Here is a 23330-nt window from a genome sequence, read left to right as displayed (position 1 = left end):
GTAAAGTTCATAGGGAAACAAGTAACCCTATCCTTCTAAATCTTCATTGATAAAAGAGTTTATTTTTACTAGGAACCACAGGAAAAGCCTGATAATTTTTTACAATAACTGTATGGCTTTATATTTTGCAGTCTTAATACTGTATATATTTAATCTTAAATGTTAGTAAAAAAATCAAATTAAGTTGCATTGAAAATATATGACCATTGTTTACAAGCCGAAACATGGGATGCAAACCTCTTATCTCAATTTTTTGTTCAATAATTGGACTGTTCTGGATTTTACTGTGGATCGACCTTTATCCTCTCTCAGTATGTTGTGGTTAGGCATTACAATTTATACGTTCTATTTAATTTTGACATGTTTTATTATTTTTCTTATAACTGTAGTAATCGATGTTTAAAAGGAACAGAACATTTATTTTGCAATAATTTACATTCGGACATCTAATAAAGTATAAAAGGAAAGGGTTCTCTTACATACCATGAAATTAAACGTAAATTAGCATAGAGCATGGCATGATAGATTTATTTCGATTCTAACAGGGCAATAAAGAACTTCTGTACTTCGAAGCGCACCTATAATATGCGTTCAAAAGGCATCAATTTTGAATTGATGAAGCCTAAACGTTATAGAAAACCAACCGTTTCACGATAAACTAATAAACAGATATATGCAAACTTACTTTTAGAATGATTTCATTTAATTTCCTAGCGACCAACACCAAAACAAATGTCTATTTTGATGTTCGGCGTTGTTAAAAATACAGCCGACGTTGAAATTTCAATTGTGACGTCAATCCCATGCAGCCTATGTTTTATCGGAATAAGAACATGGCTTTGTTTTCATATCGAAAGAAGGCGTCATATTATAATCAAAATGAAATCCTTTATACTGTATATTCAGAAATGTGTTTGTACATTTATTATTAAGGTTCTTGAACAATGGAAGCACTTGCCAAATTAACATGATTAAGTATTGCAATTTCAGGAAATGGTGTATGCCATTAAAATTTAAAATGCGAGGTTTTATTTTGCAATAACTATCCCAACGAGATTTTGCAATAATGAAAATGTCGCAATAAATGTAAAGTATTGGTGTGTAATTGTCCCAAAGCAAGTTCAAAATGTCATTACCTCAGGATATTTTGTTTTCTTTCAGCTGAGCAATGTACAAGAGTATATTGAAGATTACCGAGAGGCATTAGTAAAGTCATTAGGTTCAGACAGACAGAAGGATCATTTAAGAAATTTTTTTGCTATATCGAACACGCAATCCTCTGAAGACGAAATGGAAAAGTTACGGCAATATATATTTGCAATCGCAAAGCAACAGGAAAATTGGGGCGTACAGGTGCCAGTAAAATGGATACCTTTCAGTAATAAAATAGATGAATTGCGAATCCAAGGGAAAACAGTGGTGACCGTTGATGAGCTTTGTGAGGTTAATAAGTCGCTTCTTTCTCCTCTTTCAAGAACTAGAGAGCTCATTGCATTCTTAGTATTACATCATGATATCGGAAATATCATCTTTTTTGAAGATATTGGTGACAGTGTCATAATATGTCCACAGTGGTTTGCTAATGCTTTGCGTTGTGTTGTTGGCGCAAAATCGTTTAAAGCACAATTTTTACATATGGATTGGCAACTATACGAACAGACTGGGTTCTTACAAAAGAAGTTCATAGACTTATTATTTAAAGAAACAGAGTTTTCTTTGTCCGAGTTCAAAAAACATATCTTTAACGTGATGGAAAAATATGACATCTTAGTTCGTGCAGATGTTTTGGACCAAAAATATGACATGTATAACAACGATTTTAATTTTCTCGTTCCGTGCATGATACGGACATCTGGGTTGCATATAATTAGTAAGAAATGTATTGGTTTTACCAAATCTGCAATCGTTTGCTTTGATTATGATTTTCTCCCGTCAATGTTTTTTTGTCATGTGGTAGTGTATTTCCTTCGCCGTTTCAAACTAACCAGTGATTCCGACAATTCCTCCGGTTATGTTGGTGAACTGTACAGAGATGTGGCGCTGTTTGATATTGACGATACTGGATGTGAAAAGGTACTTCTTTGTTTTCACAAAAACAGTATTCAAGCTCAAATATGGACATGGGGTTCTGGAATGGAAAATACTGGTAAGATGATCAGATGCCTCCTTGAGGACGATATGTTTGTTATTCAAAGGAAATATGATGTAATGAAAACGGTCGAAATAAAGATAAAATGCCCAGAAGGCACCTTGACCAGTAACAAAGGGGGAATAAACCTAGAAAGCCTTCGACCAGCAAGAGAATACTGGTGTAAAGAACATAACACTATACATCAGTGCCTGCCATTCAAACACTATTGGATGCTGAATGTGTTAGTGGTAAATATCGTTAAGTTAACGTCAATTCACTGTACCATGTGTTCCAATCTAAATGTTGAAAGATAGAATTCCACTATTTTTGTCTTATCTAGTTTATATTAATCAAGTTAATATCAATTAATAACAAATTACATTTTCAATAGATACAAGTGTGAATACAGTTGACGTTTCTAATCAAGTAATGGAGCTAACAATAATATTGTATTCGTCCAAACAGACTACAATGTTGGCTGTTCAGTTGCATAGATTCACTTTTCCACGCCTTTCAAATTTCGCATATTCATTGTTTGAGTACCGTTCATGAACGTCGTTCTTTGGTTTTTTTTCCGTTTTTTTACTCGCTTCAGGCCGATTGTTGAATTAAAAGATGTATGAACATACAATTATTGGTACCAATATGTCTGCACCAGAATCACATTTCGACCATAATTGATTCTTCAGTGATAATCGAGGCATATTTAAAATAATACAACGCTTTAAATACATTTCTTTGTATAGGTTTTTGCTCTTTATCGTGTTTATAAAACTGTTTCATAGCTCTAGTCTGTTTTGAAGAAATAAGTTTGCAATCGAGTTTCTCGTCGTATGAATTTTATACCAGTGTAATAAAATAAAACACCAGGATGTTTGTATGGGTTCTACAGCACTTTCAAAATTGGCCAACAAAACAAGTTGTGATGTCTCGATATGTGCATTGTTTTCAATATTACTACTTTATAGGGAGGTGCAAAATGCGTCTAGTTTTGCTTGCATACTGATGTCAGATCTTGATTAAGTCTTCATTTGAGGTTAATAATCCATACGCTATGGTTAAGAGATGAGGCATTGAAACTGAACGACTTCATACAAATATAACTTTACTAATTCAGCACGTTCGTATCTCTCTCTTTAGATAACTAAGCGATTTGAAAGTCATTGAGGTGTAAATATTAAGAAAATTGACGCTTATTTATTAAGAAGGTAGGCACTTTGGCCAGCGTAAAATGTCATATAAGTATTATGTTTTTTTCAAGAATGACACCGTTTCAGAAGAAGAACAGAATTTCATACGTGTAAGCAAAGCATCGGTGGAAGTGCTTACAGACATCCTATATGATATTGCCCATTCAAGCGCATGTCCAATCACCAAACCTAGACATGAATGTGACATCACTTATCTGTATGGGGAATTAAGACGTCAAGGATTAGGTCAACACCTTCCGTCACGTGGGAGATGGGGCGGAGATAATTGGCCATGTGAGTTAGTTGCAATAAATGTTGGAGATGATATTGAAAGAATACGGCTGAACAGAAATAGGCTTCAACATACATCACACTTCGAAATGTCAATTTTTGAGTTCACCGACAGATGGAAAAAGTTGAATGCCCTTGCAAAAAGGTTCGATGTTCGACTTACACCTGCGACGTTTTATGAGGAGAGGCTTCTTGGTCTCCAACAGTACCTGGGAAGAAAACGAGACTTTCAAACCTTTCAAATCAAAGAATCTAAAGGTAATTTCAAGTGTGTAAGCAACATACTAAAGGGCAATTGCGTTTGTAGGATAGAAGGGTAGTGAAAGTAGCTCATTTTTAAAACCAAGGTCAAATAGGTTTACACATGACTTTTGACTTTCTATCTTGGAGAATTAAGCAACGCGATTTATTCTAATTTTGTAGTATTTCCTTTTCAAGTTAAACATGTTCAAAAACAAAATTAGAAATACATATTTGTTGTATTGATCATTTTCACCACCAGCGGAAATAGTAGTGTCTGCATGGTCTCTTTGTTTCCACAAATTATGAGCGACCTATACATTTCAATTTTAGTGAAAGTTCTTAAACCAGCAAGGCGATGTACTCGAAACACTGTTTAAGCGTACAAGGTAAGCTATCATTAATACATTATCCTATATATAAAAAAATCGATTCACAGAAATTTTCGTAGAGTAATTTTTTCCGATTTATTTATAAATATTTCAATTGTCAAGACTTGATAACGTATTGCTTTTAGTATAAACTGTATAACATAAAATGCTTTCTACACGACGATGTATTATTAAAATATTGTAGTCAATGTATTTGGTACTTGAATGGCTCTCGCATCGAAGATTTAAATTCCATCAGCAGCAACATTGAAAAGACGATATAATAAACAGAAAGACAGTCTACCATTTTTTTTTAACATGGCAACTGAAAAAACCTTGAGTAGTTCTTGAAAATAAAACGTTTAAACACCATATTAATGAAAATAGAGCATTTAAACCCAAATAAAAATCCTAAAAGGATTTAGTTTCAGAGGTCACGGGAGACTGTAATGTGTATTGATCACTTGATTTATTCTGGTAACTTAAGTCAATTTACAAATATATAGTTCATGCATATAATGACCGATAATATTTTAATGAAAAATAGACGTGTCTTCAAAGTGACTAGTTGTAAATTGATATCGCATGGATAATAATGGAATGGAAGTTCAGGGAAAACAGCCTCTCAGTAAGGATTCGTCAATGAGCAGACACTATTCCTTCTACAGGCATCGGATGCAACCATTCAAATATAATTGGACGAGACTGCATAATTAAACATTCCAAGTCAAGGAGAGGCGAAATAAACCAAGGGGATATTCAAACTCATAATATGAAAAAGAAGATGTGGTATAATTGCCAATGGGACAACTCCCATCAAAAGACCAAACGACACAGAAATGAACAAATATAGGTCACCGTACGGCCTTCAATAAGGAGTAAAGCCTATGATGCATAAACAGCTACATTGTACAAAAGACCCCGAAATGATGAACTAATGAACGAAAAGTAAATATATACCATCAGTCGAAAACAAAATGACAATGCCATGGCAAGAAAAAAAAAAGACAAGCAGAAAAAATGAAAATAAAGATAAAGACTGAGCAATACAAACCCCACTGTCATATATATGTTTCAGGTGTCTTATTCATAACGGATATCAAGTCATAATGAGCTACTGAAATGTTTATATAAATGTGATATAAAGATCTTTATCGATCTTTAAAAATCTTTTGAAAGACACATTCATTTTTTTTTTTCATTTGCATAAAACTAATAAAACTATAAAAAACATTTTGTGATATATGGATCCTTAAGTTGAATGGATGAATTTAATTTTCATGGGTAGGGGCTATCACCGGAAACAAGTACGTGCATATACATTTAAAAAATGGTTTATATCGAAATGTTAAGACTTAGACCGTTGGTTTTCCCGTTTGAATTGTTTTACACTAGTAATTTTGGGGCCCTTTATAGCTTGTTGTTCGGTGTGAGCCAAGGCTCCGTGTATTAAGGCCGTACTTTAACCTATAATGGTTTAATTTTTAAATTGTTATTTGGATGGAGAGTTGTCTCATTGGCACTCACACCACATCTTCCTATATCTATTAGACTAGTTTTGTATATAGTTTGCGTATAATTTATTTATTAGAACCTTCCAAATAAAGGAATAACACATACCAGTAACTTGAAAACATTCACATGACCTTAATAACAATCTAACTATCAAATGAAGTTACCAGACTGGTCCATGCACATTTCATCAATAAAGACGTTCGAAAGGGTAATATGTATTACATGTATTATGAATTACATATATATTACGGCAAAATCTTCAAAAACTCGAAGATTGGAAAAATTCGCATTGTTAAGTTTATTTTCTATTTTTAGATGTTTTGTTTGCAGTTGCAAGAACTTTTTGTGGAAGATATACGTTTATACATGAGATAAATAATATACATATTACATAATTGTGTCTAGTATATGATGAATTTTGTTTACCTGACTGTTTGTTCGTGGCTTTCCTTTCTATTCATATCAAGAAATGACAATATGCACATGAAAGGACCAAAGCAGATGAAACAGTGTGTTTGTCTGAATAGATTTTGTATTATAATTATATTTGTGGATTTCATTTCACGACAGCATCATAGTAACCCTACAGGTGTCTTATGTTAAGTGCCTTCCTCGGGTAAAGGAGTTTAAAGGTTTGTTGCCTGGCCGAGTCAAACCTTGCACTTGTAAATTGGGATGTGTTGTCCCAACAATCCCAACCCAGAGCACGAGGCATACAGAAGTAGGAGTAAAGAATAGTGTGAATAATATGTCAAAGAAGGGTAAAAGGGACTGTTACTGTGTGAACAAGGTCGTAAAAAGTCAGCTCTGTGTGTAGTACGAAACATGGTTCATATTCATATCTCATTTTCTTTCTGAACGTTTCGTTCTGAATAGGCATTTGACTTGTCACTGGACAACCATCTATCATTAGTAAAAGCAGCATCAGCATCCAACGCTGAAAAAGAGTCATTGTGAGTGGGGAAGTCTTTTCTTGTTTAGTAATGCCACGGTGGGAACAGTGTTCGGTTTATATTGTTATGTTAATGTATCCGTCCGCATTTATTCAAATGTAAATCGAGTGTGGTTACATATAATAAAATCGATTTACTTTTTGTCCGAGAGTATATCAGGTTCAGTAGTTCTTGCACAACTATTTATTTATCTCGTGGTACTCTCGTTAAATCAAATGATGAGTTCAACTACTATTGAAATCAAACATGCATGTATGTTTTTTCTAGATCTTGCAATGTTTTTTTTCAATAATTTCAGTGTGTTTATGGTTTTATGTAGACAGCGTGTGAAGTAGCTTTGTCACAACTTAAAATGTTATAGTCCATATATGTAAATAGACAGTGTGTTTACAAGTTTTGTTATAATTTCAAAATTTATAACTCATGTAATTTTTGGGGTCCTTTTTAGCGTGCTTTTCGATGTGAGCCAAGGCTCCATTCCATGTTGGTTTAATACTTTTACAAATTGTGACTTGGATGAAGAGTTGTCTCACTACCACATCGTCTTATATCTATAATAGAAAAACACAAAGGATATGGGGTATCCATCCATGACACAAAATCAGTAAATTCACAACAACAAAAAACATACAAAAAGCTAAGGAACAGCGCTTTTATTGTTGTTCTTCATCTCAAAGTCACAGTGAGACCTCAACACTGCGCAAAAAACTCTGACCTCACTGCAGCTTAAGCGGAAGTATTTGCACATATAATTTGGATAGACTTTGTAAGATGTAACCACCATATCGGGTCCGGTCGAAAAAGAACATACTGGAAAGTAGTACATATTCAAAACAAAATAGCTCCTACGCACAGTTGTAAATCTTAAACTTTGTAGCATATATTTTAGTATTTAAGGTGGTACCCAACACCTTGAATAAAATTAATTTGGCTCGTTTGACACAATATTTACTTTAACCCTTTGAAAACAATATAAAAATTTCAACAAACTTGAACCAATCGCTTTCTCGGAAAAAATTGGTCGGATATATAGCAGTTTGACAAACACTAATTTTGATCATTGAGAAGCTTTATATTTCCTTAACAGTACAATGTGATTAAAACGTTTATCTGATTTTACAGAGTAAGTGTTAGGTACCACCTTAAGTTATCAGATTAAAGGTTAAGGACTGGTGATCCTTGTAGAACACACAATTTACTGATAATTTTGAATTATACAGAAAAGTAAAATTGGAGCATATATAGCCTGTTTCTCATATATGAAGTGCCTGGTTTGGTGTATCCAAAATTCCGGTAACCAGTGCAGTACAATCTGGTGTATATAGACAGGTGTCACGTATTTTTGTCATTACTGTAAAGTTTATAATCAATATTTGTAGAAAGTGTGTCAAATAGCTTTGTCACAACGTCAAATGTTATAGTCATGCAAATAGACAATGTGTTTAGAAGTTTTGTTATAATGTAAAAGGTTATACTCCATGCATGTATATAGACAGTGAGTCACGTAGTTTTGTCATTACTGTAAAGGTTATAATCCATGTTTGAAGACAGTGTGTCAAATGGCTTTGTCATAATTCTGTAGAATTTTAAACATGTGTATATACAGTATGGGAAGCAACTTTCTCGTAATTTTAAGGGATAAAATACATGTATGCAGCTGTGTCATTATTTCAAAAGTTATAATCCATGTAGTATACAGTGTGTCTAGTGACTTTGAAATGATTTTAATTTGTTAGTATGTAGCCAGTATGTCAAGCAGCGTACGTTTTTGTAAGTGGTGTGATACACGTATTTAGACAGTGTGCCCAGTTGCGCTGTCATTACTATAAGTGTTTAAGTCGTGACTGTATACAGTGTGTCATTAGATTTAGTTTTTAAACCTTAGTGTTGAGACAGTACGTCAAGTTGCAATGTCATTTTCAAATGGTTATAAGCAATGTATGTAGATAGTGTGTATTCAGTAGATTACTCGTTACTTTCATCCATGTTTGTTACAGAATGTGAAAAAGGGCTGTATTTACATTAACGGTTTTATTCCATGTTTGCAGGCAGAGTTTCAAGTAACCTTAGATTTACTTGGAAGTTTTTAATCAAACTCTGTAGACAATGTGAAATAGCTTGGTCATAACTTTGAATTACGTATTCCATGTACATAATCACATGGCAAAATAAAAAAAAACAAACCGCATAAAAAACGAATGGACAATAACTGTCATATATATAGGGAGGATATGAAAACCAATGATAAATAAATCGATATTATATAGCTTCAAGTGTTTATTTCGGAGTTTGATTGAGCACTGAAGTAGGGTTATTTTTATACTTCCCCGGGTCCAGATTTAAAGTGGACAGTTTTAGAATACAAACCAAAAAAAAAAAAGACAGATTTAAAGTGGATAGTTTTAGAATACAAAAAAACAACAACAAAAAACATGTGTATTTTGTATGATCGTACCATTTGAGGAAGGTCGTCATTAGTTTTGTAATCGAAAGTCGTGAAGAGGATATTGGTATAGATATATCCAATTTCTTGTTAGAAGACAGCTATATATTTTAAAAGTAAAGTTAACCTAAAGTAGAATCAACTGTTCTTTCAAATCATTTTTGGTGATGTGTTTGTGCAAATGTTAATATATATATATAAATGCGTTTCATGCTATTATTTTGCTGATACATTTTCTATAGTCGACGATTAAGAGTTTGACTTTAACATCTGTTAATTGTTGGATTTGTAAATTAGGTATAACAAAATATACAAAATTAGTATATTCTGCTGTTTTCTGTGTGTCGTATTGAAAAAGTGGAAAAATTTTTAACAGCTTTTCTTTTTTATTTCTTAACGTAATACGATTTTATGAGAATTTCTCTACAACAAGGAATAATTTAGGAAAGACAAATTCCACGTAAAAGAGAAAACAATCACATAATGCGTCTTTTTATTCCGCATTGCATATTTAATTGATATAGAAATAAGAAGATGCCATATGATCTCCAATGATCCATTTTTGTATATAAAATCATTTACAATAAAAATTGCAGTTTTATGTAAACCATTTAAAAATGTGCCAAATCCACTGCGTATAAAATGCGCGGAAATGGTTTAAAATGTAAAAAAAATTAACAAAAACGACCTAGTTTATGCAACATATATAAAAGAAAAACATTAAAGACAAACAGCAATCAACGGCAAAATTAAAGGCAACAGTAGAATATCGATGTTCAAAACTCATAAATCGATAGAAAAAAAACAAATCCGGGTCACAAACAAAAACCGAGGGAAACTCATTAAATATAAGAGGAGAATGACGACACAACATTAAAATGTAACACACACAGAAACGAACTAAGCATTAGACAGAATCCGATGAGAATAACAAATATAACATCAAAACTAATTACATGAATTCGGGATATAAAAGTACCGTGACACGTCTTATAATAATGTGAATTCACACTCAAATATAAGAAAACACAAACTTGGTACAGGACATTTTTTAAAGAAAACAATGGTGGGTTGAACCTGGTTTTGTGGCATGCTAAACCTCCCGCTTTAATGGCCATGTTAAATATAACATTAAAATGACAACACAACAGTACAGGACTACAATACAAATTAATAGGAGAACATATTTGACAAAGAAAAACACGAAAAATAGCTAACAAAATGCACCAGGTTAAAAATTTAATACGCCAGAAGTGCGTTTCGTCCACACAAGACTTACTAGTGACGCCCAGATACAAAAGTTTGAAAGCCAAAACAAGTTAAAAGTTAAACAGCATCGAGGACCAAAAGTTAAAAAAGTTGTTTCAAAAATGGCCAGGGTTTTCTGTTTGGGACAAGAACATCCCTATTATTTAGAATAATTTATACTTTTGCAAACAGTAAATTTTATAAAATGACTATATAAAAGATAAACATGATAAAACTGAAGTATTAACTAATTACTGAAAAACAACTGGATACATTACATAAACCGACAAAATCCAACTAAAAAAATTGACACACCCGAGTTAGTCAAGGCCTCAACGCAAAGTGACGTCACATTTGAAATTGTAAAAAAGGACAAAAAAAGGACGCCACATTAGAATTTGTAAAACAGCACACAAAAAAAGACATCCCATTTGAATGAATAAAACAATCTATCAAAAATAAGATATAATTAGGATTAATTTAAGATTATATTCGTACTAAATACTGATATTACATTTAATAACAATGAAAATTGCAATACTTATAAATATCAAACTGAGGTAGCAATTAGACAATTAACTATAGTCTATGTACGGTTAATTCTGAATCAAACTGCAAACGTAATACATCGTACAAATTATGTTGAACCAAATCTAATATAATAAATAAAGGCGGTGATTAATTGTCTTTACCATAACACATGAATATAATAACCGAAAAGACGTCAAGCATTTGTCAAAATCAACATCAAAACTAAATACATAAATTTGGGATAGAAAAGTACCGAAACACGTCTTAAAGCAATGCGAATTCACACTCGGCAAAACAGTCACAATCGGGGACAAATCATGTTCGGGAATTAAAAGATTAAACGACGGAATGAAAAACCACAATCTAACATGTAGTTAATATGTCCTAATATAGTTTGGACAAAGACGCATCGTATGGATCAACCAATTCGTGATGGTGTCCGTAAAATTTACGGAGTGTCAATTTAAATCTGTCCTCCTTATAACTTTGTTGGAGCAGTCTCTGCGTGAGGAGCACACTCCTGTATATGAAGTCCGTATAGTGTGAACACGCACGAAAGTAACTTATCAATTGAGATATGTAAACACCATACGAAGGGGCAGAGGGTATTTTACTTCTGTGAAATGGGAAATTGATAGTTTTGCATTGGATTTACTATTCTACTTCCCGCAGAAAATTATAACAGAAATTGTACAGTGTCCGTAAGCATACGGTGTGGTAAAACTATCAACAATCTCGTCAAATTCGTCAGATTTATCGAGAGATTTGTCATTGCCGATATTTAAATGTGACGTCCTAAAATTATACTCAATGCGCACTTTAATGAAATAGTTGCCACTTGACGTTTAACTATAAAAAGAATCAATCAACCGACATAATAGATTCCAAGAAGAGAACCTCGTATACTTGTTTTTATTAAATCATTGTAAATAGTACAAATGAATTCAGACATGTCAGTGTTGGTACTTTGATGATGTGGCATAATAGAGTTGTTTTACACGTACACCATCATGAACTCCTATATATGATGTGACTGTTATTATGAATAAAGAGATGAAATTCAGACATTCTCAATTTATTCAGAATAGTTTTTGCATTAATAGTTTTCCAATATTATTGATTACGTGTACATTTACAGTCCTACTAAAATGTGAACAGGAGCGCCAGGAGAAGACATTAAGGTGCTCGGTACAATGGTATGCGGGTATATAGATTTGCAAATAAGTTGCACATATGATCAGTTTTGGTCAAATAGTTTTGTTTTCCAAGTCAGCATGAGGTATTAAAACTACTGAAATTTTGTTACGTATCAATATTTTGAATAAAAGGAGGACACGCTGGTATCCTAAATTTATGCGAACAAAAATTTGTTGTTATTAAATTGCAATATTGCTGTCCATTGTCATGTCTATATTATACATTGATTCCTGAAATGAAAAATATGGCTGATTACTACAATGCGGGTACGTCATGGTGTATATAGATTTACAAATTAAAGTGCATATAAAATGTATGGTCAGTTTTGGTAATGCGGTCAAATAATTTTGTTGTACAAGTCAGCAGGAGGTATCAAAACTACTGAAATTTTGTTACGTATCAATATTTTGAATAAAATGAGGACATGCTGGAATTCTTAATTTATGTGAACAAAAATTTGTTGTTATTATATTGCAATATTGCTGTCAATTGTCATGATTGTATTATACATTGAATCCTGACATTAAAAATAAGGCTGATTTACTATGCTGGTAAATAGATTTACAATTTAAAGTTCACATATGGTCTATTTTGGCAATGCGGTCAAATAATTTTGTTGTACAAGTCAGCTGGAGGTATCAAAACTACTGAAATTTTATTACATATCAATATTTTGAATAAAATGAGGACATGCTGGTATCCTAAATTTATGCGAACCAAAATTCTTTGTTATTATATTGCAATTTTTCTATCCATTGTCATGATTGTATTATACATTGCATGATTCCTGACATAAAAAATATGGCTGATTAATACTATGCGGGTACGTCATGGTGTATATAGATTTACAAATTAAAGTGCACTTATGGTCAGTTTTGGTAATGCGGTCAAATAATTTTGTTGTACAAGTCAGCTGGAGGTATCAAAACTACTGAAATTTTGTTACGTATCAATATTTTGAATAAAATGAGGACATGCTGGTATCCTAAATTTATGCGAACAAAAATTTGTTGTTATTATATTGCAATATAGCTGTCTATTGTCATGATTGTATTATACATTGAATCCTGACATAAAAAATCAGGCTGATTTACTATGCGGATATAGATTTACAATTTAAAGTTCACATATGGTCAGTTTTGGTAATGCGGTCAAATAATTTTGTTGTACAAATCAGCTGGAGGTATCAAAACTACTGAAATTTTGTTACGTATCAATATTTTGAATAAAATGAGGACATGCTGGTATCTCTAAATTTATGCGAACCAAAATTTGTTGTTATTATATTGCAATATTGCTGTCCATTGTCATGATTGTATTATACATTAAATCCTGACATAAAAAAAAAGGACTGTTTACTCTCCGGGTATATAAATTTTCAATTTAAAGTGCACATATGGTCAGTTTTGGTGGATGCGTTCAAAAAATTTTGTTGTGCAAGTCAGCTGGAGGTATCAAAACTACTGAAATTTTGTTACATATCAATATTTTGAATAAAATGAGGACATGCTGGTATCCTTAATTTATGCGAACCAAAATGTTTTGTTATTATATTGCAATTTTGCTGTCCATTGTCATGATTGTATTATACATTAAATCCTGACATAAAAAAATGACTGATTTACTATGCGGGTATATAGATTTTCAAATTAAAGTGAACATATGGTCAGTTATGGTGGATGCTGTTAAATAATTTTGTTGTACAAGTCAGCAGGAGGTATCAAAACTACTGAAATTTTGTTACGTATTAATATTTTGAATAAAATGAGGACATGCTGGAATTCTAAATTTATGCGAACAAAAATTCGTTGTTATTATATTGCAATATTGCTGTCCATTGTCATGATTGTATTATACATTGATTCTGGCATAAAATCCTGACATAAAAAATATGGCTGATTTACTATGCGGGTATATAGATTTACAAATTAAAGTGCATATATGGTCAGTTTTGGTGGATGCGGTCAAATAATTTTGTTGTACAAGTCAACTGGAGGCATCAAAACTACTGAAATTTTGTTACGTATCAGTATTTTGAGTAAAAAGAGGACATGCTGGCACCCTTAATTTAGGCGAACACAAATGTGTAGTCATTATTTAATTGAATTAAACTATTGCTGATTGTGGCTGCATAGTTCAAGGATGTATAACTAACAAGGACGTATACACCTAACATCAAATATACTTCTTTTCAAAAATATACATAATATGATTGAATTTGTTCTCGGAATATATATATATTCAGTGCCTGTTATCATTGTAACCGAGATCGTTTTTATAATTAGATAGATTGTCAGATCACAGATAAATTTGTGTTACGTTCTGTGCGTACTTATTTTCAAATATTTGTATTTAATCCTGTTCATAAAACGGAAGTATTAATTTTCAAATTACTTTATTTTCGATGTTTATACTACGAAACAAAGATATTAATAATATTTTTTTTTTTAAATCAAGGAAGAGCGGTCCTGGTTACAAGTTAACTTAGGGTTGAGCAGACCAGTCACAAGTTAACTTGGGAACAGGTCTGGTTTTGATCGGATTTGTCCAAGCAGAAGTTAACTTTGTGGCAAGACCGGTTACCAAGTTAACTTATGTTAACTTTATGACAGGACTGGTTCCGAAGATAACTTATGTTAACTTATGACAGGACTGGTTCGAAGTTAACTTATATCAATAGCGGACCTGTTTCCAAGTTAACTTTTTGGCAGACATAAAAACAGTCCTAGGACCAAGTCCGTTTTTCAAATTAACTAGATTTTGGTCCTAGGACTGGTCAGAGCAGTCCTATATTCGGTCACAGGTTAACTTTGACCAGTCCAAATGACTGGTTATCAAGTTAACTTGCTGTACAGAAAGGAGTGCACCCATCTGTATATTGTCGATCAAAAAAAGTCCAGCATTTTGATAATATATTCTTAAGTATATTTTCTGGTAGATTCAGTGGGACTCTTCACAAAATATGAATTATTGTAACCCAAAACAAGAAATTTGTATCTACGATTCCCCTTTTTATTGAAAACGCTCTGTAAAAGTGAGGCGAAAGATACCAGAGGGACATTCAAACTCATAAGTCGAAAATAAACTGAAAACGCCATGGCTAAAAAAGAAATAGACCAGCAGACAAACAAAAGTACACAAAACACAACATTAAAAACAACAGACTGAATAATAGTTACTTGATGATTGAAATCCCCATTAAGAAAGAGGCAAGATTTATCATGTTTATAAACACTCAACTCTCTCCAGATTTTGACAGTTATTTAATAACACAACAAAATAAACGTATTCAAAACGCATTTCAATATTTAAAGAGAGGCGAATGATACTAAAGCGGCTTTTAAAACATATAAACTGAGAATGCCATTGCTAAAATAAAATTAAAAAAAACCCAGACAGACAGACAGCCAAACAACAGTATACACAACAACATAAGTGAGGTAAAATAATTTGAAACCCATAACGTATTCAAAAATTTAAACAACTGACAAAACCACAAAAGAAACAAAAGTAAAGCCAAAGTCTGACAAAATAGATTGTCCGAACACAATCTTCAGTTTAATGGAGGTACAATAAAGTTTGGTCTTACTCTACAGGTGTCTTAATTCAGATTCATTAACTTATTAAAACAATAACCATCTACTCAAAAATTAAGTAAATTTATATCGAACTATTCTGCTTGAAAACCCAAATAAGAGGACTTTTTTGGCCAAGGTCAAACACGGTCATATATCTTGGAGGGTATTGCAGTATTAATGTACCCGTAGTGTTTCCTTTAATACACTGCAATACAATTTGTCTAAATACTTTTAAAACTGAAATGCGTTGCAGTTTGCACCTTTTTTTTAAATTTCCTTTGTCATCTTGTATACACTCCCTACATTAAACCGTACAAATTCTACAGCAACAGATGCCCTTTTCGGTATGTGTTGTCTCTTCAGTGATGATTCAGTAAATGTCAAGGTTAAAGATATTAAGATAAACTCATACAATTGTAATTAATACTTAATGTATATGATGTGTTTTATACAGTTTAAAATAACATTCAGAATATCATTTGCATACAAATGCATACAAATATGTTCTATTCGGGGCAATGTTTGAGTTACCATTGTATCTGACTATCTGACTGTAGCAATGTTTTTTTTTTGGGGGGAGGTGGGGTTATATCTGTTGACTCCTACGTTTTTGTTCTAAAACGAATGTTTGCAAAAGCAAAGGAGTAGGTTCAGTAAGACCCTCCTTTTGGCCCCAAAATATAGCAGGTTTACAAAATTGTTGAAATGTTATCTTTAAGCTATTTATTGGAAAGTAGAATGCTTCTGCTACATAAAGATGGGCTTTTTTTGTACAATACAATGCGCATATATCTAGTAATAGCATCTTGAAGTCATGCTGAATAACTGAAATATATACAATTTTAGCATTTTAGTAAAATTTTAGACGGTGTCCGTCTTAAATGCAAGTGGCCGCATTCGTGTTCATTCATTATATTGAAATGTAAGTTGTATTTGCTGATAATACATACTATATATAAAGGTTGAGGATGAACACGGATGCGGCCACATTTATTTTGACAAAACCATCTAACAAGTGACGTTTTTTGACATATTTGATAGAATTTTCATTTTTCTAGTTTGAAAAGGAACGTTTTAATATGTTGGCGGGCACTTTTCAATTGAATAGATTGACGTGATAGTAACGTATGGTCGGTCATTTCCGATTGATAGTAAAACCCTCGCCAAAGTTAGGTGCCCGATTAATTTTGCGGAATGAACAAATACACAACCACGTCTGGACGGAATTGAATCCCATGCCCCGTGTAAAGAGAAAGCTACGTTTTCTGCACATTAGGAAGCCGTCCAACAACTCATTGAGGGTCCAAAGGTGACCTTTTGCAAGACAACATTGCTGCCCCTATCCAATGTACTCGCAGTTTGTTGGTGCAGTACAAATTTCTTGACCTTCGTCCCGGAACGCTTCTATAATAGAACAAGTCTTTCGTATGTGTTGTTAACTTGGTTTCATCATGAACATGCATGAAATAGTTGCCACATGATTTAAAAAAATCTTCAATCAATCATTCATAGTCTTCTATGTTGTTACATAAACAGATTAGTGAAAATCGCATAGAAACATGCAAAAATGATACATTCGAATGGTTGTTTTTCTAGTTATATACTAAGTCGAAACCATACGGTTACCTGTAATCGTTAACATGTTTTGTTTTGCATAGGATTCCTCGTTTTGCATGAAACAAAACTCTATATTTGTAATTTTAATACTCTATAGAACCTATATTCCTGTCATGTAAAGGTGTCATGTTAGTGCTATGTTTAACATTATCATAAAAGTGCGAGGTTTACCTAGCCACAAAACCAAGTTCAAACCACAATTTTTTCTTAAAATTTCCTTACCAAATGGGCAATTGTTTTCTAATAGTTTGTTTCTGTGTGCTTTGCATTGTCGTTTGTTTTTTCTTCACTTCAGTGTTTCTGTTGTTTCGGTGTTTTTCTCTAATAGTTGATGTGTTTCCCTCGGTTTTAGTTTGTAACCTGGATTTGTTTTGTCTCAATCAACTTTTGTCTGTCAAACAGCGGTATAATACTGTTGCCTTTATTACATGTATCAGTCAAACCATAATGAGAGTTGACAATTATTTGTCCGATCGCACATCCGTATTCTCTAATAGCATTATACAATCTAACATGTATCGTAGCGTGTTTTTTTCTCAAATAGCAGATAACTTTTATTGTTTTTACATATTATACACAGGCAAAATTAGCTCACATGAATTTCACATCAATCTCACGTGAAATTCACATGAAAAATTTCACGTGAGATTCACCTCAATCGAGCTTATACATGAAACTCACGTGAAAATTTTCATGTGAATTTCACGTGAATCGAGATTCACATGATTCTGATGTGAAATTTTTCACATGAATTTCACGTGAAATTTACAAAAAATTGATATTTTTCATGATTTTAATTAAATTTGAAAATTTATATGTTATTTGAATTACTCTATTTTAAAAATTCATGTGAATTTCACATTAAAATTTTTCGTAATTTTCATGTGAAATTCACATGAGTTTCACATGAAAATCACGTGAAACTCACAATAATTGTTTTCACGTGAGTTTCACGTATAAGCTCGTTTGAGGTGAAATTGATGTGAATTTCACGTGAGATTCACATGAATTTAAATTCACGTGAAATTGATGTGAGTGAAATTTGCCTGTGTATATCCGCATAAAGATTTCATTTACCTATTAAAAGGAAAAGTGCAACATCCGAAACACGGAACCTCTTTGTCATTGTCTGAAATAAAAAAAAAAAACATTGTATGGATTTAAAATATTTTTTAACTACAATCATTATAAATACGCAAATCCATTGATTTATCATTTGTGTATTTTGGAAATGTATTTGTCGTAGCATATTTCAGTAGCAGTGAACTCTTGGATTGCATAAAATATATATAGTATGACATTTATTCAACAGCACATGCTATTCGATAACGTGGAAAGTAGGCAGTTGGTTCCCGGTGGAATTATAAACTCACTTCGTATACAGTGCTTTGGAACTACTATTACACATCATTCTTCAATGTTTTGTTGATTCTAAGAAAATATGAAAAAAATATAGAAAGTTTCTATACTATCTCAGGAAAAGCGGACCATAGACGAATTTTATTTCCCCTCTTGTCATTTAGATCTAGATAATTTGTTTCAATAATGCTGTCATGTCTTGTCTCAGTATTTCAGATGGGTTTTTTTCAGCGGTTTTAATATAGCTAAATTAAAAAAAGGTGTGTTAAAATCAGAAAGAGTTATTTCTGCAGACTTTTCTAATTTTCTGTGTATTTTGTTAACTTCTTCCATACGATATATTTTCCACCAAACAGTGAAACATCATAGTGCTTTTTATCGATGATCATTCATATGCAAATACATATATTGGTTTTGCGAATCACAGAGCACAAAAGGAACAGATCAATTACATTGAAATCTAATAAAAAGTGGGATCTGGTTATAAAAGATCAAATCAAATACGAAATTTAAAAGCATTTTAGAACAGTGCGCCAAAATTTCACCAGCAATAGCATCAACCCAGTAGTTGTAAAAAGCTTATCAAACACACCAAACGACATTTGCGCGTTCCGTCTACATTCAATCAATCAGTGGTTTTGGAATAAAACGGAAAATAATTTAACGATGAATTGAAAAAAAATATATAAGGATCATTGAAACAAAAACTAAATGCTATGCCAAAAACGGTTAAACTCAACTATGCATATGAGAAAATATTCGAAGTTTTACTATAAGCAGAACATTTTAAGAAAATGCTCATATCATTGATATTGCATACCAGCGAACAAACTGATGACTATAACTGGTGACATCCTTCAGTATTTGTATCGAGAAGGTGGTTTAAAAACTTATATAAAAAGTTACACTTTCTGCAGCATGAGAAGTATCGTTTAAATTGCTGATTTAACATTACGTTGTTGCAAAACATTTTAAAGTGCTGACAATAGTTATTGTGCATGACGAAATGTTGATAAATCATTTATGTTCTATATTGAACTATTACAAGATTATATCTTCTTTTAAATCAACATGTATATATAAATATGACATTTGGATATAATTCAAGATTGTGCCCTTCAATATACACCTCCTTTGAGATACGACTAACCGTATTATTTGTAGAAGTCACATGATGCTCGAAATAGATAGATAGATAGATAGATAGTTTATTCTCATAAAACCATGCAAGTACAAAGGTTACAGAGAAGTTAAAACTATCAACACTTTAACTGAAGAACAACATGCAGGCATTTTTGGACATCTGGCAAATATCATGAATGTTATGTCAAGTAGTTAAACTGATAGTGGTGTAAACACACATGAGCAATTCAAAAACAACATTGCCATTAAATATAATAGTGTAACATGATATCAAATATAAGCGAGTTCAGTTTTCAGAAAAAGGAACTGTCCTTTTTTATACTTTTGGTTTAGCTCGTATGACATTACAATAACTTTTAATAAAATCAAAATGAGAGCACTTTTTATTTAAGGTGCTTTGGCGAAACAATGACTACGACTGCTTTGATTTGAAAGGAAATTCAAACTTAATGCTTCCTATTCAAATTAGGAACACGTACTATATCCCATTTATTCACCTGTTTAGCATTAAATTTTCTATATCTTTACAACCATGCAAGTTGTTAATTTCTTTGAGAATCACACTGGACAAAAGTAAGAACGTTTTTTCGTATTATGATATAACCTGACGAGTTAAGTTTTGTTCAGCTGCGTCTAAAATGCATACATATAAAGTCGGTTAGAAGAGCGTCTGATATTAAAGCCAAATACCATTGCCGATGATATGTGTATACGAGGTCAGCCAACAATTTAGTAAGCCAATGAAGATCAAACCGAGTGTACAAAGAACATTATTCTATTTAAACAATCGACATTTGATCGTTGGCTGTTCAACAATAAACGTTCGTGCTGTATAGCTTGAATAGGTAAAAATTAAATCACCAAAATAATGAACTCCGACGAAAAGTTCAGAAAGGAACGTTTCTAATCAAATGGTTAAATCAAAAGTTCAAACACATAAAACGAATTTAATGTAAATAAAATTACATTGTAGTTATTTTCAATAGAGATTGATCATTTTGTTAATTCTGTTTATTATTAGAGTATGAAACATTACTGAACTTTTAGACAACGTGGTACTTAATTCAACAAGCAAAACAGACCTCATTTTAATGTCATATTTTATATCAAATGCATATTTTTGATAATCTTCATCAAATACGCTCATAATTTGAAATATAATGGATGTTTATCTATTTCGAATACATCTTTTTATAATATAACCTGACGAGATTAGTTTTGTATAGCCGCGTCTAAAACACACCATAAAAGTCGATTAGAAAAACGTCTGATATATTAATAAGACGTTTTTGATGGATGTATCTAGTATGCGCAGTCGGAAACCAGGTTGAAATAGAACAAAAGAATCGAAGCTCTTTGTTAGAGAAGGCGATAAATGTTTACTGTATTGTTTACTATAGTGACAAAATTTTTAAAAGTTAATAGAAACAAACAAAATTGCAATTTTCTTCTCAATTACGAGGTGTTTTATTTTAAAAACACCATTTGCATAAGTTTTCAATTTATCTAGTACATAGTTAAGCAGAACAATTAGATATCAAGTCGACGACATGGGTATCTTTCAAGTTGGATGAAGAAAATGCATAACCTCCGATTTTTATGAAAAAATTACCACGGACGGAAAACATATCAATCTATTAGTTCAGTAATTTTCGTGTCTGCCCTTCCATTATATGACTGAAGAAAAAATTCCAAAAAAGAGGTAACAATTGTATCGAAAAGAGAAAATCGAGTGCACCTTTTTATGTTAGGGCGTGTTTGAGTTGAGTATTTTGTCTTGATATCGTACAAAGTAAGAATATTTCATACATCGTCTCGCTTCAGATTCTATCATTTTTATATATTAAAGCTACAGGTTGACTTTATAACACAAAAAAATCACAGTACTAAAAGATGAAATATATGGGTCAAGTGAAATACCTATCTAATGAGTCACAAAAACAGAGAAGGTGTGTTCGAATAGCTATTTTTTAACTGAAAGTACTTGACGACAGTCTTTCAAGTTGGATGATGAAAATGCATATCTTCAAAAAATTCTAATTTTTTGTGTGTGATTACTAGGGTTTATAGTCTTCATACACTAAAAAAATCTAGTGTGCCCTTCCACGAAATATCTAATTAGAATTTTTTTAAATGTTTATGAATTTTCGAAAATTCCACCTGACAACCGATCAGACAATAGTTTTAAGTTCAATCAATGCAGACAAGATTATTAACTGATGCTCATTAGCTAGTTGATACATTTGTCTTTTAAAATACAACTGACATATAAGGATCGTAATGGTGCAATGTGGATAAATTTATCGGTTTCCAAGAGCAATATTGGTAGCGCGTCATCCCTACAATGGCTTCCATTTCTACGATTGTGAAAATGAACTGGCGTAATGGGGAGATAATTTTGACGAAGTAGACTCCTGACTGTGCGGCTCCAAATCAGATTTGAGAATTCGGGAATAACAATGCAATGTATTTTTTTTTAAATTTAACATGGATTTTTACTATCACTTATTTATTAACTGTCAGACTTTATAAAGCTCAATACATGTATATGATGGCTATTAAAGTCTGAACTTGAGAAATTCATACGGTTACTGCATACACACCTTCAACTTCACAAATAACAAAAAAGTTTAAAACAACTCCTTTAGGGCATTCTACTTCATACTTGTCAGCCTGCATTAACAATTTAATGGTATATAAAAAGTTACACTGATTAAGACAGCAATGTTACATTTTAATGTTGTGTCGTTGTTCTCCTCTTATATTTAATGCGTTTCCCTCTGTTTTAGTTTGTTACCCCGATTTTATTTTGTCCATGGATTTATGAGTTTCGAACAGCGGTATACTACTGTTGCCTTTATTTGTAAATAATGATAATAACGAGTAACTACATGTATATCAATTCATAAAAAGATTAAACCCAGCCAGGAACATTGTCTCCCAAGATACATAAAACCAAAAACTAGCATCAGAAGTTTGCAATAAAAATAATTTTGGTGTTTTTAAAAATACTACATGCAAAAATTATAAAGCTATATATGTAGTAAGCAAGAAAAAAAAGAAATTGACTAACCTGCTAATAAAAAGCTAACAGAAACGTATGTAGATCGGTTAAGAAACTGCGCTTTATAAAATTCATCCGATTATTTGCTACGTATTACCTGTTAGAAATCAGGACAAGCGACCTCGATACAGGAGGGTTGCCAAAGCTTATTTTCAAAAAATTAACTACCCCCAGAATCCAATAATAAGGTGTAGACAATTTAAATAGAGCACTTGATTTAAAAACACGTGACAAGTGATTGTTGGCTGTAAATCAGCTTTAAAACAGGTTCAATCCACCATTTTCTAGATAAGAAAATGCCTGTACCATGTCAGAAATATGACAGTTGTTATCCATTCATTTGATGTGTTTGAGCTTTTGATTTTGCCATTTGATTAAGGACTTTCCGTTTTGAAATTTCCTCGGAGTTCAGTATTTTTGTGATTTAACCTTTTTCAGTATATTTCCAGATTGTTTGTT

General features: G+C 32.2%; 1 long non-coding RNA gene across 1 annotated transcript; it reads left to right on the top strand.

Annotated features, from left to right (window-relative positions):
* Positions 1–1171: 1171 nt before the first annotated feature.
* On the top strand, positions 1172–6893 carry LOC143059264 (uncharacterized). Its single transcript, XR_012973457.1, has 4 exons — positions 1172–2379; positions 3393–3870; positions 4186–4241; positions 6054–6893. It is a non-coding gene; the product is annotated as an uncharacterized LOC143059264 (long non-coding RNA).
* Positions 6894–23330: the final 16437 nt, after the last annotated feature.

This window comes from Mytilus galloprovincialis, chromosome 14 (genome assembly GCF_965363235.1).
Source record: "Mytilus galloprovincialis chromosome 14, xbMytGall1.hap1.1, whole genome shotgun sequence".
NCBI lineage: Eukaryota > Metazoa > Mollusca > Bivalvia > Mytilida > Mytilidae > Mytilus > Mytilus galloprovincialis.
This window is presented reverse-complemented; position numbering and strand designations above follow the sequence as displayed.